At 56.7% G+C, this 21,966-nt stretch overlaps 1 protein-coding gene across 1 annotated transcript in view; it reads left to right on the top strand.

The window, feature by feature from the left end:
* MPHOSPH9 (M-phase phosphoprotein 9) overlaps positions 1-21,966 on the top strand; it is a 171,761-nt gene that overhangs the window by 90,623 nt on the left and 59,172 nt on the right. The window contains exon 24 of the mRNA XM_070066113.1: positions 10,091-10,193. The gene's annotated coding sequence lies outside the window, so the exon portion shown is untranslated. The remainder of the gene's footprint in view (positions 1-10,090; positions 10,194-21,966) is intronic.

Raw genomic sequence — 21,966 nt, forward strand, 5'->3', positions numbered from 1 at the left:
GCCAACACCTGGGATGAGCGGCCCTCGACTCAGCCGTCAAGGTGGTGACACGACTCAGCACCGTCACAGGGCCACGCGACTGCCGTGGTGACACAGCCTCGTGGGTGGCAAGTGCAGGCTTCTCATTAAGGAAATTGCTGCTTCTGAGCAGGCTCCGGTGGAACTTTTTCCCTCTTACTAAAATTAAGAAAATAACAATAAAACAACCCACCCTACACAGACTAAAAAAGAAGAAAAGGAAAAAGTGTGTATTGTCAACCCGGGACGGAACGTCTCTGCATTCAGCCTGGAATGAACACTCAGTGGCGTCTCACGATGAACGGAGCAGGGGAGCAACTTTGACTTGGCTGAGGTTAGGGTCACCATCCTCCACCCTTCTGGAGTCGTGGCACCCGGTCCCGGTCCCTCCTTGCTGAGTGTGACAGCGCGGGTAGAAGCCAGTGAACTGAGCTGCGTTTGCCTCTGAGAGTTCCTGGCCGTCCCCTGAGATCACGGGAGGAGTCCCCCAGGCAGCCGTGGAGCAGAGCTGTCTTGCCGAGACGAGCCTTGTTGGTGGCACTTGAGCACTAAAGAGCCCTTGATAAAGGGAAGTTAGACCGTAATTATCAGTCCTGAGCCCAGATAGGTCAGGGGGTGGTCACTGGAGAGGCTTGCTGCTGACCTGCAGGCGGTTGAGGCTGACCGTGGGCGTGGGCCACAGACACGGCAGCGGAAGATGGCCTCGGGCTCCCCGTGGTGGGCGATGTGGCACCATTTCCAGTCCCTGCAGCCCGGCCCCCACCGTGCTCAGGCGCAGTGTTCGTGGAAGGGCCATGTGTTGACAACACTTACCGCATCCAGTAGCCAGATGGTCCAAACAACCCATCGCGGGTGCGGTATGCAAATATTTTCCATCATTACTGTGGCGCTGCCATGTTGACACTAGCAAGGAGGAAGCCTTGCTCTGAGGAGCTCTCCGCCAGGAGCCAGTCAGGCCACAGGCAGGGCTGCAAAGCTGCCCTTGTGTCCTGGAGGCGGCCAGCTTCGGGGCCTCCTGTCCAGACATCGAAGCCCTCACACAGTGACCCCGCAGACGTGTCCCCCTCCCCAACACAGCACCTGTCCCTCACCGTGAACCAGTGTTTTCTGTTGCTGGCAAGAGCTCTGTGACCCAGCTTATTTCCCTCTTTGCCTTGCCTACTAGGGAGCATAAGGCTGAGACTGTTACTCACTTTCTTTTCAGATTGTCCTCTGTTAGGAGTCTTGGTGTAGATTTTTCTCCTTTCTGTTTGGTTTCTTTCTTTGTTCATCTTGTGTTTGGGGGGAAGTGTAGTGAACTCGCATTGCAAGGTTTTGGGGAGGAGTAGAGTGGGTTAGTGTTGAAGAACAGGGACAGGGTCCCTTCAAGTACTTGGTATGCAATCACGGGGTGCAGAGCTGGTCTGTGTCCGTCTCCCCGAGTGACCGCAGGCCAGTCGTTCCTCTCCTGGGTCAAGTGGTGTCAGTTTGGTGAGTGGGTCAGTTTGGTTAAGCAAGGCCAGTAGACTCACCCTCACCCTTGTTGTAGTTGAATTGGATGCTTTGTGGGTGACATGCAGGCGCTGACTCAAGGACTGAGGATCCCTTCAGGTGTGGCTGTGCCGTCTCCATTGTGCAATTGGCTGATGAGCCTGGAGAGAAAGAGCGCACGGAGGGGCCGAGCTGGGATGGTGGTCCTTCCTCTGCTGGCAGAGCCAGACCAGTGACCTCGCCTGCACTGCAGGGTGTACATGTGTGGTTTCAGAAGAGGAGTTTTGATCGGGCCAGGCTCTGCCACAGTGAAATGGTGTGGAATAGTGGGCAGATGTACACAGAGCACAGAGAGGGGACCAGGGATCCAAAGAGACCCAAGTGAGGATCTTAGTCAGTGTTCTGCCCTGTAACCCCAGCACAGGCCCCTGGGCTGTGTGTTTGCATCAAAACCATCACATCATGGAATGTTGGAGCCGGATGGAGAGGCCTTTTAGACATCACCTGGGCAGACCTTGCTGGGCACATGGGGAAACCGAGGTCCCAAGTCGGCCAGTTGGAACTCTGGGGGCATCTTATTCCCCATCAGGGACCCCATCAACGTCTCTCCAGTGTGCAAATCCCTGCTCTGTACTGGATGATGGAGAACCACATGGCTGAGTGACAGCCGGAGTTGATGGGTGGACGGCTTGGCTGCTCCGTTGGGTGGCTGGAGCCGTTCCCGGGCCTCCCGGCAGCTGTCTGAGACAGCACAGGCTTCGTTTCAGCAGTCGCCCCAGAGGGATAGCAGCGGTGGAAAATTAGTCTCTTCCCAGGGCTCATTTACACGCTAACTTCTCCCAGTGACTCATATGTGAGAGTGCAAAAGGTCTTCCTAAGTCTCACATTAGAAACTGAAATTTCTGCAAGCCCATTAGAGACTCGGCCACTGTCAGTCACCTGTGGCTGTAGGCAGTGCATCCTCTTTTATTGGCTCCTGCAGCGGCAGTTCCCCCCGGCTCAGTGCGGATAGCTCATCTCTGCTCCTCTGGTGTCGGCTGGGACAGCCTGACTTGGGGCGGGGGATCCATTTCTATGATGGCCCCATGCCCAGGGCTGGCAAGTTGGTGCTGGCGCTGGGCTCTGCCGGCGGGGCTGTTGGCTCCCTCCACATTGCCCTTCCCTGTGGCTCAGTTGGGCTCCTCACAGCTCGGGGACCCCCAGGCAGCTGACTTCTTGCACGGCTGCTGCTTCTCCCAGAGCACAGAACCATCCAGGCCACTGCCACCGTTTCCTCCTCTTCCTTCTTTTTCTCAATTTATCTTCTTTTTTTAAAGATTTGTTTATTTGAAGGACTCTGTGTGTGTATGAGAGAGAGAGAGAGAGAGAGAGAGAGAGAGAGAGAGAGAGAGATATCTTCCATCCACTGGTTCACTCCCCAAATGTCTGCAACAACCAGGGCTGAGCCAGGCCAAAGCCAGGAGCTAGAACTCTAACTGGGTCTCCCATGTTGGGGGCGGGAATCCGAGCACTTGGGCCGTCACCGGCTGCCTTCCCAGGTGTGTAAGCAGGCAGCTGGACCAGAAGCAGAGCAGACAGGACTGGAACCGGCACTCTGAAATGGGATGCTGATATTGCAAGTGGCTGCTTAACCCACTGTTCCACATCAGCTCTCAATTCATTTTTTATTGTGGTAAAACATAAAATTGATCAGTTTACCCATTTTTAAGTATATAGCATTAAGTACATTCACATTATCATGCCACCATGACCACCATTTGTCCATAGAACTCTTTTCATGCTGAAAAATAGAAATGTGTTCCCACTAACCACTAATTCCCTTTTATCCCTCCCCTACCATTTTTTTTAAACGTTTGTTTATTTATTTGAAAGGCAGAGTTACAGAGAGAAATGGAGAGACAGAAAGAGATCTTCCATCCACTGGTTCACTCACCAAATGGCCACAATAGCCAGGGCTGGACCAGGCCAAAGCCAGGAGCCAGGAGCTTCTTCCAGGTCTCCCATGTGGGTGCAGGGGCACCAGCACTTGGGCCACCTTCCACTGCTTTTCCAGGCACATTAGCAGGGAGCCTGATCAGAAGTGGAGCAGCTGGGACTCAAACCAGCACCCAGATGGAGTACAGACGGTGGCTTAGCCCGTCACACCACAACACTGGCCCCTGACCCCTACCCGCCTGCTTTCTGCCTCTGCTAATGTCACTACCCTGGGTACTCTCACAAATGGGGTCACACGGCGTTTGTCCTTGGTGGCTGGGGTCATGCATCATTTGTCCTTTGGTGGTTGGCTTATTTAATGTGGGGGAGCGTCCTCAGAGTTCCTGCACGTGGTAAAGAGCACGTCGGTTTCCTCCCCTTCGTTTTGAGGCTCAGTCATTCCATGGTGTGATGGACCCCACTTTGTCTCCATCCATCCATCCATCCATCCATCCATCCGTGGGTCCTCGGGTGGCTCCCAGCTGTCAGCTGTTGTGAACACGGCCGTGAACTCTGCTGAACAGATGTCTGTTTGCATCTCTGTGTTCAGTTCTCAACCTGGCAAAGTGTCGCTTCCACCCCATTCCGTTGCTTGAAACCGGACCCGGGCCCAGGCTGGACTCAAAGGGAGGGAAGGGGACACCACAAGAGGGTGGCTCATCGAAGGCCACCCGAAGTCACAGTCCACTGCAACAGTCTGCACGAGGCCTAAAACCGACTCGCTCACGCACACCCGCGGGAGGCCTGGCTTGCTCGCTGATGCCCCTGCGGTGCCCAGGTTCCCGTGCCCAGGCGTCCTCAGACGAGGCCCTGTTGGAGCCGGTCGAGCCAGACCCCAGCTGTTCCCTTCTGGGAGAAGGCGGCCGCGCTCGCCCTGTGTTTTGTGTTGCTGATGGCTGTGCCTCTTATTACATAATCTGTCATTCTGTGCCGCACCAGGCCCCGGTTCCTTGTCAAAAGTCTCTAAAAGCCAGCTGCATCCGCTCCAGGCAACCGGGGGCGCTGCCCCTCCCTCATAGTATTAGTCACTCTGTACTTAGCTAAATTTGACTTTTTATCATCCAAATGATATTTTTGTGGGCATGGGACTTTACATAATGCTACCAACTGCTGCAGGCTAAGAATACTCCCTTTTGGGGTGTGTGTGTGTGTGTGTGTGTGTGTGTGTGTGGTGTTTTTTTTCCCCATGAACTTGTGCATGCTCAAGGCAGCATTGTTCAGTTGCTTTCTCCTGCTCTTCCGGTCTCTGCCTTTGCCATTTCCCAGCTGAGAGGGGAATCACTCCTAACAGCTTTCTAATGACCTGCTAATGCTCCGGTCCTCACTGGGGGCTCCCCACTTTGAAGGTCTCTGAGGGCTTCCCCACTGCCTGCCACAGTCTGGGCCTGAGAAGGAGAAGGTTCGCTCTCCAGAGGAGCGTGTTCGTAGAGGTAGAGGAAGATCCAGAAGTCAGAAATGCAGCCAAGCTGCTCAAGGTGTGGGGCCCGAGGTGCGGGTCCTTCCTCTCGGCCTGGCAGGCAGAGGGCTCAGAGCTGTCTTTGGGCAGTGGGAGGACGGTGGGAGGTGAGAGGATGAAGACCCGGCCGCCGGAGGGCCTGGAGCAGCACGCGGGGAGGTGGCTGTGCAGCTCGGCCGTCCTGACTTCCCAGAGCCTCCCCTGCTCACAGGTGCCGTACCCTAGGCGCCTTCCCGGGGGTCTTGTGTGTGTGGAGGGGCCCACCTCCGTTTTCTCAGTGAGGAACCAGAGAATCAGCTTGGCGGTGATGACAGCAGCAAGGCTTGAGCACTTACTGTATTCCCGGCTTGGCACTAAGCACCCGCTGCGGTTAACTCGTGGGCACTTTGCTGCAGACCTGGGGGTTGGAACTAGCATCAGGTCTTTTGTACAAGCGGAGACAGAGGCCCAGCGAGGGTCAGCGGCTCATCAGAGGCCTTGGAACCAGGACGTGACCGAGCCTGATGTTAGACCACAGCTGCCTCTCAGCTGCTCGTCTCTGTGGCCTCTTTGAGGCTAAGTGGCTTCCTAGAGCCATGTGACCACCGACAGTGACACAGGACTCGGGCTGTGGCCTGTGCCCTTTCCCTACCATCTCTAGGCTGATTCTGGCCTGATCTAGCTGCCAGGTCCCTCCCAGGCAAGCTACCTTAAATCATTCAATCAACTTTTGTTTATTAGAGAGACAGAGATCTTTAACTGCTGGTTCACTGCCCATGTCTGTAACAACCTGACTGGCCCAGGCCAGAGCTGGGAGCCCGGCACTTCATCTGGGTCTTCCACATGGGTGTTCAGGGACCCCAGAACTTGAGCCATCACCTGCTGCCTCCCAGGGTGTGCATTCACAGGAAGTTGGAGCTGACAGTGGAGCTGGGACTTGAACCGGGCACTTTGATTTGGGATACGGGCTTCCATGGTAGTGTCTTTTTTTTACATATATTCATTTGTTTATTTGAAAGGCAGAGTTACATAGAGGCAGAGAGAGAGAGAGAGAGAGAGAGAGAGAGAGAGAGGTCTTCCATCCTCTGGTTCACTGCCCAAATGGCTTCAGGGCCAGAGCTGTGCTGACCTGAAGACAAAGAGCCAGGAGCTTCTTCTGGGTCTCCCACGCAGGCGCACAGGCCCAATGACTTGGGCCATCTTCTACTGCTTTCCCAGGCTCATTAGCAGAGAGCTGGATTGGAAGTGGAACAGCTGGGACTAGAACCAGTGCCCATATGGGATGCCAGCACTGTAGGCAGTGGCTTTACCTGCTGTGCCACAGCGCCGGCCCCTCCTGGTAGTGCCTTAACTGCTGTGCCACACGCCTGTCTCTAAGCTGCATTTCAGATGAAAGGGTGTGTGTACGCGCTGCCTCTGGAAGGAGTAGCCAGAAACTGGGCAGAGGAACTGGCTGCTGAGTCCCAGGGACAGGAGAGAATCTCACTTCTACCCCAGGCCTGTTTTATCCTTTGAGTTTTGGGAGTTTCAAAATGCAGATGTTTTACTTGATTTAAATTGAGTGTCATTGTTTGTGGATTTTAATCTTACTTATTTGAAAGGCAGAGAGAGCAGGGCAGAGACAGAAATCTTTCATCTACTCGTTCATTCCCCAAATGCCAGTCACAGCTGGGGTTGGGCTAGGCTGAAGCCAGGAAGTCAGTCCAGGTGTCCCCTGTGTGTGTCAGGGGCACAGCCATCACCTGCCGCCCCCTGGGGTGTGCCTAAGCAGGAAGCTGTCATTGAGAGTAGAGCCTGGCCTTGAACCCAGGCATTTCCTCGTGGGTTATAGACGTCCCTAGTGGCTTTTCAACTGCTCTGCCAAACACCCACCCCAAGTGATAATATTTTATTTGCAAATTAGGAACTCCCAGGTGTATACCCAAATGAACTGAAAAAAGTCCATGCAAACACACAGAACCATTCACAATAACCAAAAGGCGGAGAGAGTCCCGATGTCCATCAGTGGATGATGGATAAACAAAGTGTGCCTGTGAATACAATGGACTCTTGTTTAGTCATAAAAATAAATGAAGTTCTGATAACAGCTGCCCTGTGGAGAAACCTTGAAAACATGATGCTGTGACAGCAGCTAGACACAGAAGGACACAGTGCGTGCTTCCCTTTATACAGAGTGTCCAGAATAACTGAACCCATAGGGACAGGAAGCAGATCAGTGGTTGCCAGGTGTTGGGAGGAGAGCAGGCGGCAGCCGAGAGGTGTGTTTGTAGGAGGGGGTTACTGCTGGTTTGTATAGTTTGTTTCTTTTTTTTTTTAATGGATTTTTTTTAAAGATTTATTTATTTATTTGAAAGGCAGAGTTACACAGAAAGAGAAAGCTTCCCTCTGCTGGTTCCCTTACCCCATGTCCGCAACAGCCAGGGCTGGGCCAGACCGAAGCTAGGAGCCAGGAGCTTCCTTCAGGTCTTCCACATGGGTGGCAGAGGCTCAAGGACTTGAGCCATCTCTCCTTGCTTTCCCAGGTGCGTTAGCAGGGAGCTGGATGGGAAGTGGAACAGCCGGTACTCAAACCAGTGCCCATATGGCGCTGCAGGAGGTAGCTTAACTACTGCAAGGTTTCTTTTGGGGTGATGAAAATGCCTGGAATTAGGTCCTGGGGATGGCTGCACAAGCTTGTAAATAGAGGAATAACCATTACGCTTTAACAGGGTGGGCCTCATGACACGTAATTATATCTCGGCTTTTAAAAACTTCCACATGGAGGCCACGGCCTGGGCCTGCTGTCAGCAGCCTGGACGACTTGCTCTGGTGCCACCTGCCATGTGTACTGGTCCCTCTGCCCATTCTTCAGCCACCTGTCTCGGTCTCCATGTCAACGGGGATGGAGACAACAGTGTTTGGCTGCGGCGGCACCACCCCCTCGTTTGGAATTCAGGCTTTCCAGCAGGGCCAGCTCGCGGACGTCTGGGCAGGCTCCTACCTTGGCGCCCCAGCCAGCCGGTATTCTTTAAGTGTTTGTTTGACATTTATTTGGTGGGGATGAGGAGAGACTGATACTCTATGAATAGAAAGCACATAGAGAAACAGATTCTCTTGCTAATTCTCTTCCACTGCCTGAAACCGCGGGCATCTGAGATTTTTAGGAAGCACTTTCGACTTGGTGCCGTTTTCGTTTGTTTGCCCCCCTCCCGCCCCCCAGGTTCTCTAAATCGCTGGAGAGGCTCATTGAGGACCTGGATTTGGCACTCAAGGTGTGAAGTGCTCTCTTTTGATCCCCGAGTGCTTCTCGGGTTCCTGAACCCCCTCAGCTCCCAGACCAGAGCACCGGATCTCAGCGGGGGACTCTCAGCTCTTAGGATTCTTCCTCTCCCCTCAGGCAGTGGCTGATTCACTTTTCACCCTTTGTGTGAGAGGTCACTGGAGGAAAGCTGAGCTTTTACTTCCTGCCTCTCGCCCTGAGGTCTGTTCCCCAGGTAGCCGCCTGCTGGTCCCTTCCGCTCACCTGACTCACTTTCTGGACTTCAAATGCTTTGGGAAGGGAACATAACCCCCACCCTCCAGTGGCCCTCCTTTGTCTCTCTCTCTCCTGGCCGGTGCCCATCTGATCCTTCAGGGTGTGAGTAATCACTGACCTTCTGTCTCACAGAGAGGTGTCTAACTGAGGAGGGGCCCTCGCTGCCCAGTCCGGCTCACTGTTGGCTGGGTGTTACCAGGGCAAACCCTCACCCTCTCCATGGGTTTCCTTGCCTTGAGAATGAAGAGTTGTTGCAATGGGGGCCACATAGAGGCAGGCAAGCTGTGCATTCACTGCTGTGTAGAGGAGACAGGCCTGACACCCCCGGGCCTGGGAACTGTGGCCTCTCGGCAGAGGGAAACCTGGTACCTTTTGTTCTGGGGTCAAGTGTGCACGAGGATGTGTCCTGCAGCCTTGGAGACAAGGGCAGGGCAGGTCAGCCAAGAAGCCCTGGTCTCCGAAGGCCAGCCCCAAAGAGGAGACAGCACCCTCCAGTCAGGCTTCCCTGGGGGTGTGGGTGCGGCAGCGTGGGGTGGCGTGTGAAGAGCGGCGCTGCTTGCCACCACACCTCCCACTGCCGCGCACAGCCAGCTCTCTTTGCACCTCCAGTCTCCTTCCTCCCTCCTCTGACTTGCTGCCTCTTTGCACCTCCAGTCCCTTCCCTCCCTCCTCTGACTTGTGCCTGTGTGGCTCACTGGCGGTTGATCACTTGGTTGTCCCGAGCCATTATCACATTCCGGTCTGGTTTTACTTTTGCCTCTGTTGAGTCTGCTTGCCCCTTGCGTGCATGGCTGCTGTCTTAGGAGCCCCAGTACCTGGCTTTACCCCTTGAAGAAGGACATCAGTTCTGGAACAGTCCAAGCTTCTTATAGTGTGCAGACAGCTGCCTCGTCACCAGCCCCAAAGGCCTTCTTGGCTGTGCCTGCTCTCTGGGCCTAGGGACAAGGTCTTATCAATGGGTTGGGCGAACAAGGATGCGTCTTGTGCTAGTGATGTGGGCCCGGGTGAGTCCTGGGTCCCTCTGGCTGGGTGGTGGCTTCAGGGGTCCCTATGAATGTTCTGTCATCCCAAGGCAGATTAGATTTAGGAATCCCTGCAAATCTATTTCTCTGTCTTGTTTATTATGTTTTGTGCAAGCCACTGGCCTCTGAGTACTTGGACCCACAAGGTCCGCTGGAGGGGCTTGCTGGGAAGGTAGGCCACGCCCCTGCCCTGGGCGTCAGACGGCTCTCAGCTTTCAAATAAGAGCTCTCAGGCCAGTGTCTCCCACTCTGCTGCCTGCTTTGTTGCCTGTAGTTGAATTTTCCAGTCTCCCCGCTGCAAGCTGAAGTCATCCCAGCCCAAGGGAACTCATGGTGAGAGAGCCCGGGCTTGAGGCAGAGAGTGCCCACTGTGTGGTGGGGGGTCAGCTTCCTGAGCAGTTTCCTAAGCGGAGGGGCCCTGGGCGACACTGAGGTGCATCTGTCGCCAGTTCCGAGTCTCCAGTGCACCTGGGACTTGGTTCTCTTGTAAATGGGAGACCCAGATCCAGATCTCCCGTTAGACCTCTTGGTCCATGGGGCTTCCTGCTCTCTGGCATAGCTCAGGGTGACCCCCGGCTTTGCTGATTCCTGGTCGGCTGCTGTGGAGTGATCAGCGTCCTGGCCTCACCTCCCTTCTCGTTGGGCTTCTCTCTGCAGGATGCTGGCACATGTGTCACAGTTCCCGACATCCTTCTGTGAGCCTGGTGATCTGTTTCTCCTTCCGGGACGGGGACGCTGACGGAGCCTCTCAGAGCTGCAGGTAAGACTGCCCAGCTGCGTGTGGCACTGGCCTCCGGAACTGGGGCCCTGCAGGCCGCCTTGGCCTTCGGGGTTAGGGGTGCAGAGGTACTAGGGCTGTCTCCTGCCTTTAAAAACATGACTTAGGCAGGCGCTGCGGCTCACTAGGCTAATCCTCCGCCTTGCGGCGCCGGCATACCAGGTTCTAGTCCCGGTCGGGGCACCGGATTCTGTCCCGGTTGCCCCTCTTCCAGGCCAGCTCTCTGCTGTGGCCCGGGAGTGCAGTGGAGGATGGCTCAAGTCCTTGGGCCCTGCACCCCATGGGAGACCAGGAGAAGTACCTGGCTCCTGCCATCTCTCTGTAACTGTCCACTCTGCCTGTCAGAAAAAAAAAAAAAAAAAAAAAAAAAAAAAAAAAAAAAAAACCACACACCTGACTTCACCTGAGTAATGCGGGGGAGATTGTTTATTGATGATGCTTCCTGCAGCGATTGACTTACCTCACTAAATAGGAAGCTCTGTGGCTTCCCATTCCGGGTTCTCCCGTTCACGAGGCACCTGGGTGGCTTTTTGCTGTTTGTTCTCAGTGTTCAGCCTGACCCTCCCCGCCCCCAGAGCGCAAGGCAGGACAGACAGGGGTTTTGCCTGTGAAGACACGGTTCCTTCTGGCTGCGAGGCTCCAGCGCCGCTACCCTCCAGCCCTGGCTGTGGGCAGAGGCTGGACCGTGGCCTCTCCTTGTTGCCCAGGTCCACAGACAGTGGCCCAGAAACTTGAGGCCTGTGTTTCCCAAGGCTCTGCTCCCTGGGTGCACTCCTCCCTCCAGGAGAAGCTGAGGCTCTGCAGGTCGGCGGTGATATCAGGACCAGAGAGCAACCCCACGCGCATGCTGTGTTCTTGCTTCCGCCCAGCCGGGGGCAGGAGCCCTGCGGCCTCCGGGTTTCTAGTCCAGCTTGTTTCTTGTGCCTGCGTCTCAGCCACAAGCCCGTGCCCCATCCCCTTGTTTCTTGCCAAGACTTTGCTGGGGAAAAGGAGTGAAGTGACCACTCCTCCTCCGCCTTGAGCTCCAGGGACCCGTCTTCCGCTTCTCCCAGGTGCTGGGAGACAGCTGATTGAGCTCTGGGGATGGAGGATGGATGTTCCCTCCAGGGAGGTTTCCTGTCCCAGCCCCTGCTGTGCGGGGCGTGGGCTGTAGCTCTGTCTCTGCCGAGCCCCTGTATGGTGACTGTTGGGATATCCTTGGCCACGAGGAAGCCGCGGCTCTGAGACGGCCCAGGGCAGTGTGAGGTCCCACAGCCAGTCTGTGGGGGATGGGGTTGGCACTGAGTTGTAGACCCAAAAGCACGTGACCTGGTTTTCCAGATTCAGCCTGTGACTCACGGGGCCCCAGGTTCTGGTCCTGGCCCAACCCTGCCTCTCTAGCTTTGGCTCCTGGCGAGCCCCCTCCCTTCTGCGGGCCCCCTCTCCCCATAAGGAAACAGGGCAGGGCATCCCAGGGCCTCCAGCCCCAACTCACAGCAATGCTCCCCTCATGTCTGTCTCTAGGCTGGCGCTGTGGGCTGTTTTCTACTCTAATTGCTAGTTCTTTGCGCTTGCCGTGAAGGGGCCTCCAAGTGCTAAGGAGAGTGCTAGGTTGTGTTTTTTGGGTGTTTTTTTGCTTTGTTTTAACTCACTTCCCAAGGTGTTTTGGCAGCTGGGAGGTGGCGTGGGGGAGGGTTGGCATGGTGGCACTCAGCACTGTTCCTCGAGTGGTCACTTGGGCCCTGTGGGGTCAGAGCCCCATGGTGGTCCCGTGTGGTGGTGGGGCCAGGGCCGAGCTTGTCTGCCTGCCGGACCTGAGCACTGATAGTGCTGGCCTTGCTCTGGGAGCCCTGCCCGGTGGAGCCTCTGCTCGCTGCTTCCATCTTACAGGAAGGGGGCGGCTCTTTCCCTTCTGAGCAGCTGTGTCCAGGGGTTTGCTGAGACCACGGCCTCACAGCCTCGCTCATCAGAAGGTCCTTGCTGAAACCCACCATGTCCTCAGGATCCCTCTGCCTCACTTCCTTACCCAGCGCTTATTTATGGAGTCCTCAGTGTGTCCCACGCGCCATTCGTGGGTTCATACCCTGGTGCGCGGTCTGTGCTGTGCACACGCTGTCCCACCAGTGTCCTGAATTCCCCTCCCAGCCCTGCTGTCAGGCCCCCGATTTCAAGCACCTTCTCTCCCCGCCCCCCTCCCTGTGCCGGTGCCCAGCCTCATCCAATCAGCCCCTCATCACGGTGACTGCCCTGCCCCCAGCAGGATCCTGGGCACTGTTTGCCCTGAAGTCTCTGGGCAAGTGTCAGTGTCAGCCGTCAGCCCGCGAACGCTGTGTGGGGAGTCTTGCCTTTGTAGCCCCACTGCTTCCCAGGACTGGCGAGCCGGCACCACTGCATCCGGTCCGCCCCTGTCCCCCACCCCGGACCCCGAGTGGGTCCGCCTGCTGCACATGCCTCTGAGCACCCCGGCAGTTTGTGGCTGCAGCAGGCGTGGAGGCCCCGAGCCCTGGGCAGTGAGAGTTGTGAGATGGCTGAGAACCTGAGCCCTTCTCTGCGCCACAGGAGGCTGGGGGCTGAAGGGGCCCAGGGAGCAGCGTTTATTTTTAGGAGAGCTTCTTGTTGCAAAGGAGCCATTTCCTTCCAGAAGAGGGGGGGGGGGTGGCGGCTGCGGTCATGTTCCTCAGCTCAGCCTGGCCCAGAGGCAGAGGCATCCACAGACAGGGTCTGCCTCTGAGATGGGGTCCCAAGTAAGGGGAGCGTTTGCCCTCAGCACGCACCTCCTGGAGGGGGTGGTTGCCATTCTGAACCAGTAAGCAGCGTCCAGCACAGCCACAGCTACCGATTTTAGTGACCTTTGCGTGGGAACTCAGTGGGGAGGGTCCCCAGGGCCCAGGTAGTAGCTTCCTTCCGGGCTCCCCGTGGCCCACACTGGGAGGAGTTTGCTTCCTGCCATTGTGTCTGTGACAGGCCCCAGAAAGGTCACTGTCTGAGGAGGAAGAGAGCTGATGACTTGGGCAGGACCTCAGACCACAGCAGCAGCTGACGCAGACTTTCCGTGGCTCTGTGCCCACGTCCTTATGCCAGTCTCCCCACCTGCCCTCTGACCCCTTGGAGGAAAGCTGGAACTAGCAGCTAAAGCGCTTCACCCACAGCCGCTGAATCCCCTGGGTGTGCGTCCTTATTCCTTCTCTTGGGCCCCCCAGCCCCAGGTGGGAAACTTGGCCATCACATTCCACTGGGGTTAGGTCTGCGGCCAGAGCAGAGGGAGACGGAGTGAAAGGAGAGGATTACCTGGCACCAGCTGTGAGTGAAGCTGTGCCCTTTGGTTGTGAGGGCAGGGAGCTTGTCCTGGGTCTCTGCTGTCCCCACAGCGCAGGGCAGAGAGATGGGCAGGCTCTGAGGACGCAGGCCATGCCAGGCCTCTGTGGACTTCTCCCATCTACGATGGCTGTTTGCCATGGCGCTTTGACCTACATCCAGTGCTGCCTGAGGATTTCAGACTCCTCCCATCTCCCCCTGCTCTCAGGCCCCCTCCCCCTGTGCTCCTGCCCCATTGAGGTCCAGCCTATTCAGCCTCCCCTCAAAATTCTAGCGACCCACTCTGCATCTTCCCAAGGATGTCCTTTAATCCCAGCCAGGTGACAGAAGTGTGTTTCTCTGGTCTGTGTTTCTGGCCGTGGCTGTCATTCATCTGTTGAGGTTTGCATAGGCGAACCTTGGTACGAAAGACAGGCACAAGTGTGCTGCAGGCTGGGGAGGGGCACAGGGAGGGGAGTTGGCCTAGCCCATGTGGGGTCATGTGGGGTAGGGGTGCTACATTGAGTCAACCATAATAGTTGAGGCTCGGGGTTCCTTCAGAGCACAGCCTGTGTATTCTCAGCCGGGAAGCCCCATCTTACCCTCGTCTCCTTTGTATTCTTCCCATTTTTAAACTGTTCATTTATTTTTATCTACTTGAAAGGCAGAGTGACAAAGACAGAGAAATCTTCCATTTGCTGGTTCACTCCCCAAATGCCAGGAACAGCTAGGGCTTAGCTAGGCCAAATCCAGGAGCCAGGAGCATCCTCCAGGTCTCCCACGTTGGGTGGCAGGGACTCAAGTACTTGGGCCATCTACCGCTGCTTTCCCAAGTACATTAGGAGGAAGCTGGATTGGAAGAGCAGCCGGGACTCGAACCTGGTCTCTGATGCGGGGTGTGGGGGTCCAAGTAAGGGTCTAACGCCCTGGGCCACGGTACTTGCCCCCTTTCCTCCGTTTCTGATGAAGAGCCCCTGCTTTGGTTTATTTCCTGCACTTTGCTGTCAAGGAGTCTGTACTTATTTCCTCATCTTACCCAGCATGGAGACACCTGGAGATATCCGCTTGTGAGCCAGCCCCTCATTTTTCTTGGTGATAAGGTACAGTGAGCAGGAGCTTTCTGGATCCCGGTCCTCTGTCATTTCCTAGCTTTGTTTCTTCCCACGCTTCCTGAGACAGGAACTCTGCCTTAGACAATTGCTTTTATTCCGAGAGACAGGGTCCAGGGCTTGGAATTCTCAAAGGGATCCCCAAGATGATGCCATGCAAACAAGGGGGTCGTTCAGCTCGAGACCGTTCATTTTAGCAGCACAGTCAACTCTGCAGCAGATAACATTTATTCGTTCAATACGTATTCAGGGAGCGCCTACTATTCTAAGAGCAGAGTATAAAGATGCATGAGACAGTAAACATTCTGGCCTGTGTAGTGGAGGCAGACAAAATAATAAAGGGATGGGCGGTAAAATATGCAAGTGCAGACATCCCTCAGTATCCTCCAGGGACACCAGAATCTGCCGGCGTTCAGGTCCCATTGCAGAGTGGTGTAGCCTGTGCACATGACCTACGTGCATCCCGGCGGCCTCTGATTCAGCCCAGGCTGCTTGTGACAACGCATAGAAATGCTGTGTAAGTAGTGTTCTACTGCATTGTTTAGGGGTAATGATAAGAAAAAAATTCTGTGCACATTCAACTTGGACATAACTTTTTTCCCAAAATATTTCTTTTTTAAAAAAATATTTTATTTATCATTTGAGTTAAGAGACAGAGAGAGGGAGAGACAGAGAGAAAGGTCTTCCATCCGTTGTTTCATTCTCCAAATGGCCGCAACGGCCAGACCTGAGCTGATCCGAAGCCAGGAGCCAGGAGCTTGTCCCACGTGGGTGCAGGGGCCATATTCTCCTGCTTTCCCAGGTCACAGCAGAGAGCTGGATCAGAAGTGGAGCAGCTGGGGTTTAAACTGGTGCCCACATGGGATGCCAGCACATCAGGTGAAGGCTTAGCCTACTACGCCACAGTGCCGGCCATTTTATTTTTATTTTAAGATTTTATTTATTCATTTGAGAGATGGAGTTACGAATTCTCCAGATATTTCTGATCTGTGGCTGATTGAGTCCATGAGTGTGGAACCCGTAGGTAGGGAGTCAGGTGGCAATCAGAGCCGCATAAAGCAAGGGCAGAGGCTTCCTGGGCTGGGGCAGTTGGGCAAATGCTTGAAGAAGGTGAGGGAGTGAGCCAGGGGGAACGTGCAGGTAGAGGAAGCAGCCCAGGCGAAAGCCTCGAGGCAGGAGCTTGCCCAGGGTCTTCAGAGAACTGGAGTGAAGGCAGCAGGGGAGGAAGTCAGGGAACACTGATCAATCATGGCCTTGGATGTCCTGTCAGGGTTTGAACTTGACCGAGTGATGTGAAGCTACTGATGTGTTCGGGCAGAGGAGGGCCAGGGTCCCACCTGTGCTTTAAAAGGTTGTCTAGGGGCCGGTGTTGTGCCCAGATGTATGGGGTGAAGGGAGGAAGCAGGGAGACTGTGAGGAGATGGTTGCAGTAGTGAGAGGTGGTGGCTGTTTAGACCAGGGTGGCCACTGGAGAGGGGGTGTGGGTGTTGGACTCTGGGTTTAGACCAGGGTGGCCACTGGAGAGGGGGTGTGGGTGTTGGACTCTGGGTTTAGACCAGGGTGGCCGCTGGAGAGGGGGTGTGGGTGTTGGACTCTGGGTTTAGACCAGGGTGGCCGCTGGAGAGGGGGTGTGGGTGTTGGGCTCTGGGTTTGCTCTACAGAGCGAGCCTCGGGTGAAGGTTCTCCTGTATTAGGAGGGACCCAGGAAATCTTGTGGTGCAACATTTTCCCGTAACCTGTGGGGACACTGAGACCTGGCTGGTTAGCGGTGGAGCCAAGATTTGGCTTCTGGAGTCCAGGGTCAGTGTTTTTACAGCTGAGTCAATGGATGGTTCCATGGAGACCTGCAGAAGGTTGAGGTGGAAGAGCCGCCCCAGGCTCCTGTTCCTGAGGACCAGCTGTCTGTCCACCGATGGGCAGACACCCGAGCCTTTGGAAGCTGAAGGCCCTTGGCGCTGTAGGGTGTTAACAGCTCTCTGGCTGGCATTTTGACCTTAGCTGGGCTGTAGTCTTGATATGGGGCCCTGGGCATTACCCAGTCAGCTTTCATTGAGCTGCCTCTAAGGGCCAGGCCAGAGAAAGCAAGAAGTTCTTGGTCTTGAGGAGTTCGGCTCTAGGATTCAGGGTCCACACAGGGGGAGTCCCAAGGCCTGTGAATGAGCATGCTCAGGGACCATCTGAGGTCACAGGGTTGTCCATCTAAGGACGGTCACTGAGCTGCCTGGGCAGCCGCCCATACCCCAGTGAGCACAGCAGAGGCCTTGTGTCCCAAGAGGCTCTGTTCAAATCCATGACTTAGTCTTTTGTGATCAAGAGGACACAGCAGGTTGGTGGACCTTGCCAGCCTGTGACTGTGTCACTGAGTTTCACTTAACCCATGAGGACCCGCCTGGCATGTCACGGGCGCCACTTCCTCTGTGCTACTCTGTGAAGGGGCGCGTGGGCTGGTAACGTTTTTCAGTTGGCAAGGCTGCTCTAACGGCAGACTTCAAGGTCCCTGTGTCTGTGCAGCCCCTGGCTCGGCAGGGAAGGCTTGGGTATCACCTTCAGACCCCTCAGTCCCTGCAAGACATTTCCACTCTGTGTCTTGGGAGGAGTTGAATCTGTGGGCCTGAGGTGGGGGCAGGGTATGGAATCCATTTTGATTTTTCTTTCAGCCATTGCACTCAGTCTGTCCCCATCACAGTCGGTGCACCCCTGGGGACTTGACAGCTTGGAAACGGCTCCCACTAATTGGTTTACAGATGCCTTGGGGACCTGCCCTTAGCACCCCAGCACTCACAGGTGACCGCGGGACAGGGCGAAACACGCAGGGCCAGTTGGGGAGCAAGCAGGTGGGGCTGAGGTGAGCGAGTTCTTTGTCCTTGTCGAAGGCAGGTTGCTGGCCCATCCTCTGAGGCTAGAGGAGGTGGTGTGAACATAAGGGAACTCGAGACAGGGTCCTCAACCTTCAGCAGCTCGAAGACAGTGGAGGGAAGCGGCCCATTTCCAGCAGCCCCTCCTTCCTCCCTGAGTGTCACCGGCTCCTCTACGCCCAGCGGGCTCCAGCCTGCGGCACCATGACCCACGTGTCGTAGGGGTTTGCTCGTGTGCCAGTGCTCAGGTGTGAGCCACCCTTGGACACCTGAGGGTGGGTGCTTGCCCAGGTTGTGCCTGATGGCGCACTGATCTCAACTTCACTCTAGGCTTCAGTTTCCTTAGAGAAGGGAGTTCACGGGCTTGACCAGCAGACACACCCCCCCGAACCCCCAGGTACCTTAGGAAGGTAATTCAGCACCTTCTATGTGCCTGAGCTGGGCTGTGTGCTGGAGACAAGGAAGCAGGGTTGTGTTTGAGGGGAAGGAGAATCGTCCTCCAGTCTCCCTCCAGAGCCGCCCGGCCCCTTCTTCCTGATAGTCCAGCGCTGCTGTCCCCAGTTTTCAGCCAAATGATTCACTCCCTGTGCCTCCCTGTGCATCAGCTCTTTCAGCAGAGCCACGGAACAGGAGGTGGGGAGAGAGAGGCAGGGGTGAGGAAGGCACATCTTTGTAGTGGGACCCTGCTCCTGCGTCACCGACTGGCTGGGGGCCAGCCCATCCGTACCCCTTCAGCGAGGGCACTCCCGCGGTTCCGGGGGTGCACGATTCTGAACCGCGAAAGTCTGTCCCAGAGGTGGCCTAGATTAGAACAGACAGCAACCAAAGCAGAGAGAGCAGCTGAGAAGCGCAGCGCCGAGCACCTGCTCGGGGTGGGCCTGCTCCCAGGAGAGGAACTGCGGGGTAACTGTGTGTCTCACCTTCTGAGTGACTGCCAGCCCGCCTCGCAAAGCAGCTGCTCCGTTTGACACCACACACGATTCTGTGTCAATCCGTGTGGAGTAGGGGGGGCCGTGGGGGGAGGGGTCACAGTGATGCAGGCCCCAGATCCAAACTGCCAGGGACGCCTTAGGCAAGTCCCCTGGCCTCTGTGTGCCTCCGTCTCCCTGTCTGTAAAGCGGGGACGGTAGTACTTACTGCATGCTGTCACCAGGGTCCAGTGGGAGGTGTGGGGCCCCCAGAAGGGCTGCGCACGTGTCGACTGCCCTCGTCATCCCCCCGAGGCTGTGGGTGCTGGCCCGTGGTGTTTCAGTGGGGCACTGCCGTTTTCAGGCTTCCTGTTCTGATCGTCGGTGGGGGAGGCCTCTCGGCCGGTGGGGCCTTGCACACCTGTGACTCTTTCTCCTCTGGAGGAGCTGCTGAAGGAGGCACAGCAGCTGGAGGGGAGGGCGTGTGTGAGGGGCTAGTGGTGGCCCTGGAACAGCTCCTGCTGGAGACCCACACGGAGCTCTGGGGATTGGGCATCTGCAAGCTGGCGTCGATAAGAAAGAATGTGCTCGTGGAGGCAGGCCACAGCCGTCCGCGGTGCCAGAGGGCTGGCCTGGCCTGCTCCCTGCCCAGCTCGACCTGGGGGCAAAGCTCTGGCCCAAGCAGCAGCTTCCTGACTGGTTCCTTGGGTGTTCTTCCCAGGAATACGGGGAGGTGGAGCCAGAGCACCCAGGTTTTGCCCTCATCACCCAAGGGAGTCCGAGGATGACATTGCAGTTTTTAACCTTTGTTTGCAAAGATGACTGTTCTCAGGATGGGTGTTTGGCTCAGCACTTAAGTTGGGATGGCGGCATCCTATCCCTGGCTCTGCTCCTGTTTCTCGCTTCCTGCTAACACAAACCCTGGAAGACAGCAGCTGTGGCTCAAGTGGTTGGGTTCCTGCTGCCCACATGGGAGAGCTGATTGAGTTTCCAGTTACTGGCTGGTCCAGGGCCGTTGTGGGCATCTGGGGAGTGAACCAGTGCATAGGAACTCTCTCTTATCTGTTTCTATTTGTCTCTGCTGCTCAAAAGTTTTTTGCTTGTAAAAATGACAGCTCTGTGTGAGCATGAATGAAGGACTCTATTTCTGCTTGCATCTTGCAGATGGCTGCTGTGCCAGGCCAGGGGCCCACTGGGGAAGGACTTGTTTGCCTAGATGGGGAGTCGACAGGTTAGGCCAAGTCGTGTGTGGCTGGAGGGAGGCCTGGGACAAAGAGAAGGCAGCAGCGGTCTTGATGGGGAAGATTTCACAGCAGAGGGGCTTCCCACCTGGGTTTTGAAGGCTGCAGAGGAGTTCACCAGGGGAGAAAGGGGGCAGGGCAGAGGGAGTGGTATGAACCAGTGCCTTTCATTCTCAAAACGCGTGCTGTGTTGGGGGAATGTCTACAAGTCCTAGGCTGCAGAAATGCAGGGTTCGAGGCGGTGGGGTGGAGGCTGGGAAGGGCCTGGATTCTGGGCTCAGATCTCAGGAGCAGAGACTTTGAGCCCCTGGATTCAGGGCCCTCTTTCCCATTCTTGTGTCGGGCTGTGTGGCGTCTGTGCTGCTCCCAGCGTGGAGGAGCCACGCCTTCTCACATGCAGGTGTTTCTCCTGTCCTGCACTGGGACCTCTGGGCTGAAGGTCCCTATCACTCCGCAGGCCCCCACCTGGCCCTGACTTAGGAGTGATGCCCTGGCCCATTCCCTGCCCCTGGGACCACAGCCCAGTTCCTCTAAGAGCACATCTCTCAGCCCGTGGACCAGCCCCTCCCTCCCAAGGGAGGAATGAAAACTCACATTTGTGGGGCGAGCACAGAGCACCAGGGGCTCTCCTGGCAGCTCCCCTTGTAGGATTTCCTTCTGTCCTGGCCGAGATGTCAACCTCTGCACTTTGCAGGTTTAGAAATCAAGTCCTGGAACGCTGAGCCCCTTCTTGCTGTCCCGTAGCTGGTGACGGGGCTGGGGCCGGCTAGAACGGAGATCTGTCTAGACTGCAGGCGATGTTCTTCGGCCACCGCCCTTCCTGCTGGGAGGGTCTTGGTGAATCTGTTGGCTGGGCTTTTGTGGGTGAATGCAGAAGCTGAAGAGAAGGCACAGGGCCCCCGTGCCTGGGGGTTCCCCCTCTCCAGCCAGCCCAGCTGACCCTGGCAGCGGGGGTGGCCCGGTGCGAGGGCGACCTGCTTCCTGGGAGTGCGCGCGCTGCCTTTCACCCTCCTTGGGCAGCTGGAAGGGCTGCGCCGATGAGGGCACGCACGTCGGGGAAGCCACGTGGCCTGTGGTCTCCCCACGGCCTGGCAGCTGCGGCGTATCACTCTGGATGTGTCCCCTGCGTCATCACAGAGGGCCGAGGCCGGTGGGGAAGAGGGATTACGGCGTTCGCATCTGGCTGCAGCCGCTTCCTGGCCCCGTCCAGCTGTTCCCCGTTACCCACAGCCAAGCAGCAGATGTCAGGGCGAGGTCAGCCTGGGAGCTGGGGACCTGCCTGTCAGCTTCACATGAGCGTCTTCAGGGCTATTTCTGGCCTCGCCATTATCCCCCCCGGCCTCAGGCGATAAATATAGAACGGATTGCAAAGCCCGAGTGGCAGGCAGGCAGGCAGCGCTGGCGTGTGCAGACGAGCGCTGAGCTATAAATATGCTTCCAGCACACCTCCCCAGCCGTGCCGCTGCCCAGCCTGCGTGTGCTCGGGACGCCGTGCCTGCCCAGGCACGCCTGTGCAGTGGGGTCCATGGAGAAGTGAGGGTGGGGGAGGCACAGTCTGCCAGGCGTCTCTCCCCTGGGTACTCTGGGTACTCTGCAGTTCTTTGGAGAAGGGAAATGGCAGGTTTGCTCCAGCAGCATCCTGGGGAAAAGGAGCTGTGCTGGAAACTGGCCCCAGCCCAGGGCCCCTCGGTCCTCTCTCTGCCGTCCCCTGGGCTCCCTTAGGCCACACTCTGGTTCAGAGTCCACCAGAGCAGAGAGGTGGAAGGCACTGGGGCCACGGTCCTGTGAGGTGGCCCCCGGGCCCTCACAAGCCACAGCTGATGTTTTTCTGCCTCTGCCTGAGACCCCTCCTCTTGGTTTACCCCCTGCTTCCAGATCCAGCCAGCTCTCCCGGAGCTGGAGTTGCCCCAGATGCCCCGGGCACGAGGCTGGCCCTCCCCCACCTCTCTGCCTCTGCCTTGCACTGCAGTCCTGTTGTGATCTCTGCTTGTTCCCCACCTCCTCCCCACCTTCCCACTGCCTCCTCTTGACTGGAAGCAGATGGACACCTGGGCTGGTGTTGGGCAAGCAGCAGAATGTGTGCCCAGGAGACACTTTGTGGAACAGGATAGAAGTCAGAGAGCTGGCAAGGACTCCGGCAGCTCACCATGAACACACCGCTGTTGCTGTGTGGTCTCCGTCATGGGCGTGGCGTCCTGCGAGCCTCCTCCCCTTGCGCAGCCTCATTTGAAGACCTGGTGTTGGCCCTGGGAGCCAGGCGTGTCGAGAGATGTGTGCAACGCGGCATGCACACAGGCGTGCTTGCTGACTGCAGACGGGCGGCGGGCCGTCCTCAGGTGTCCACAGCACCTCAGGGCTTCGGGGACTGA

The sequence above is a fragment of the Oryctolagus cuniculus genome, chromosome 21 (genome assembly GCF_964237555.1).
Source record: "Oryctolagus cuniculus chromosome 21, mOryCun1.1, whole genome shotgun sequence".
Taxonomy (NCBI): Eukaryota; Metazoa; Chordata; class Mammalia; order Lagomorpha; family Leporidae; genus Oryctolagus; species Oryctolagus cuniculus.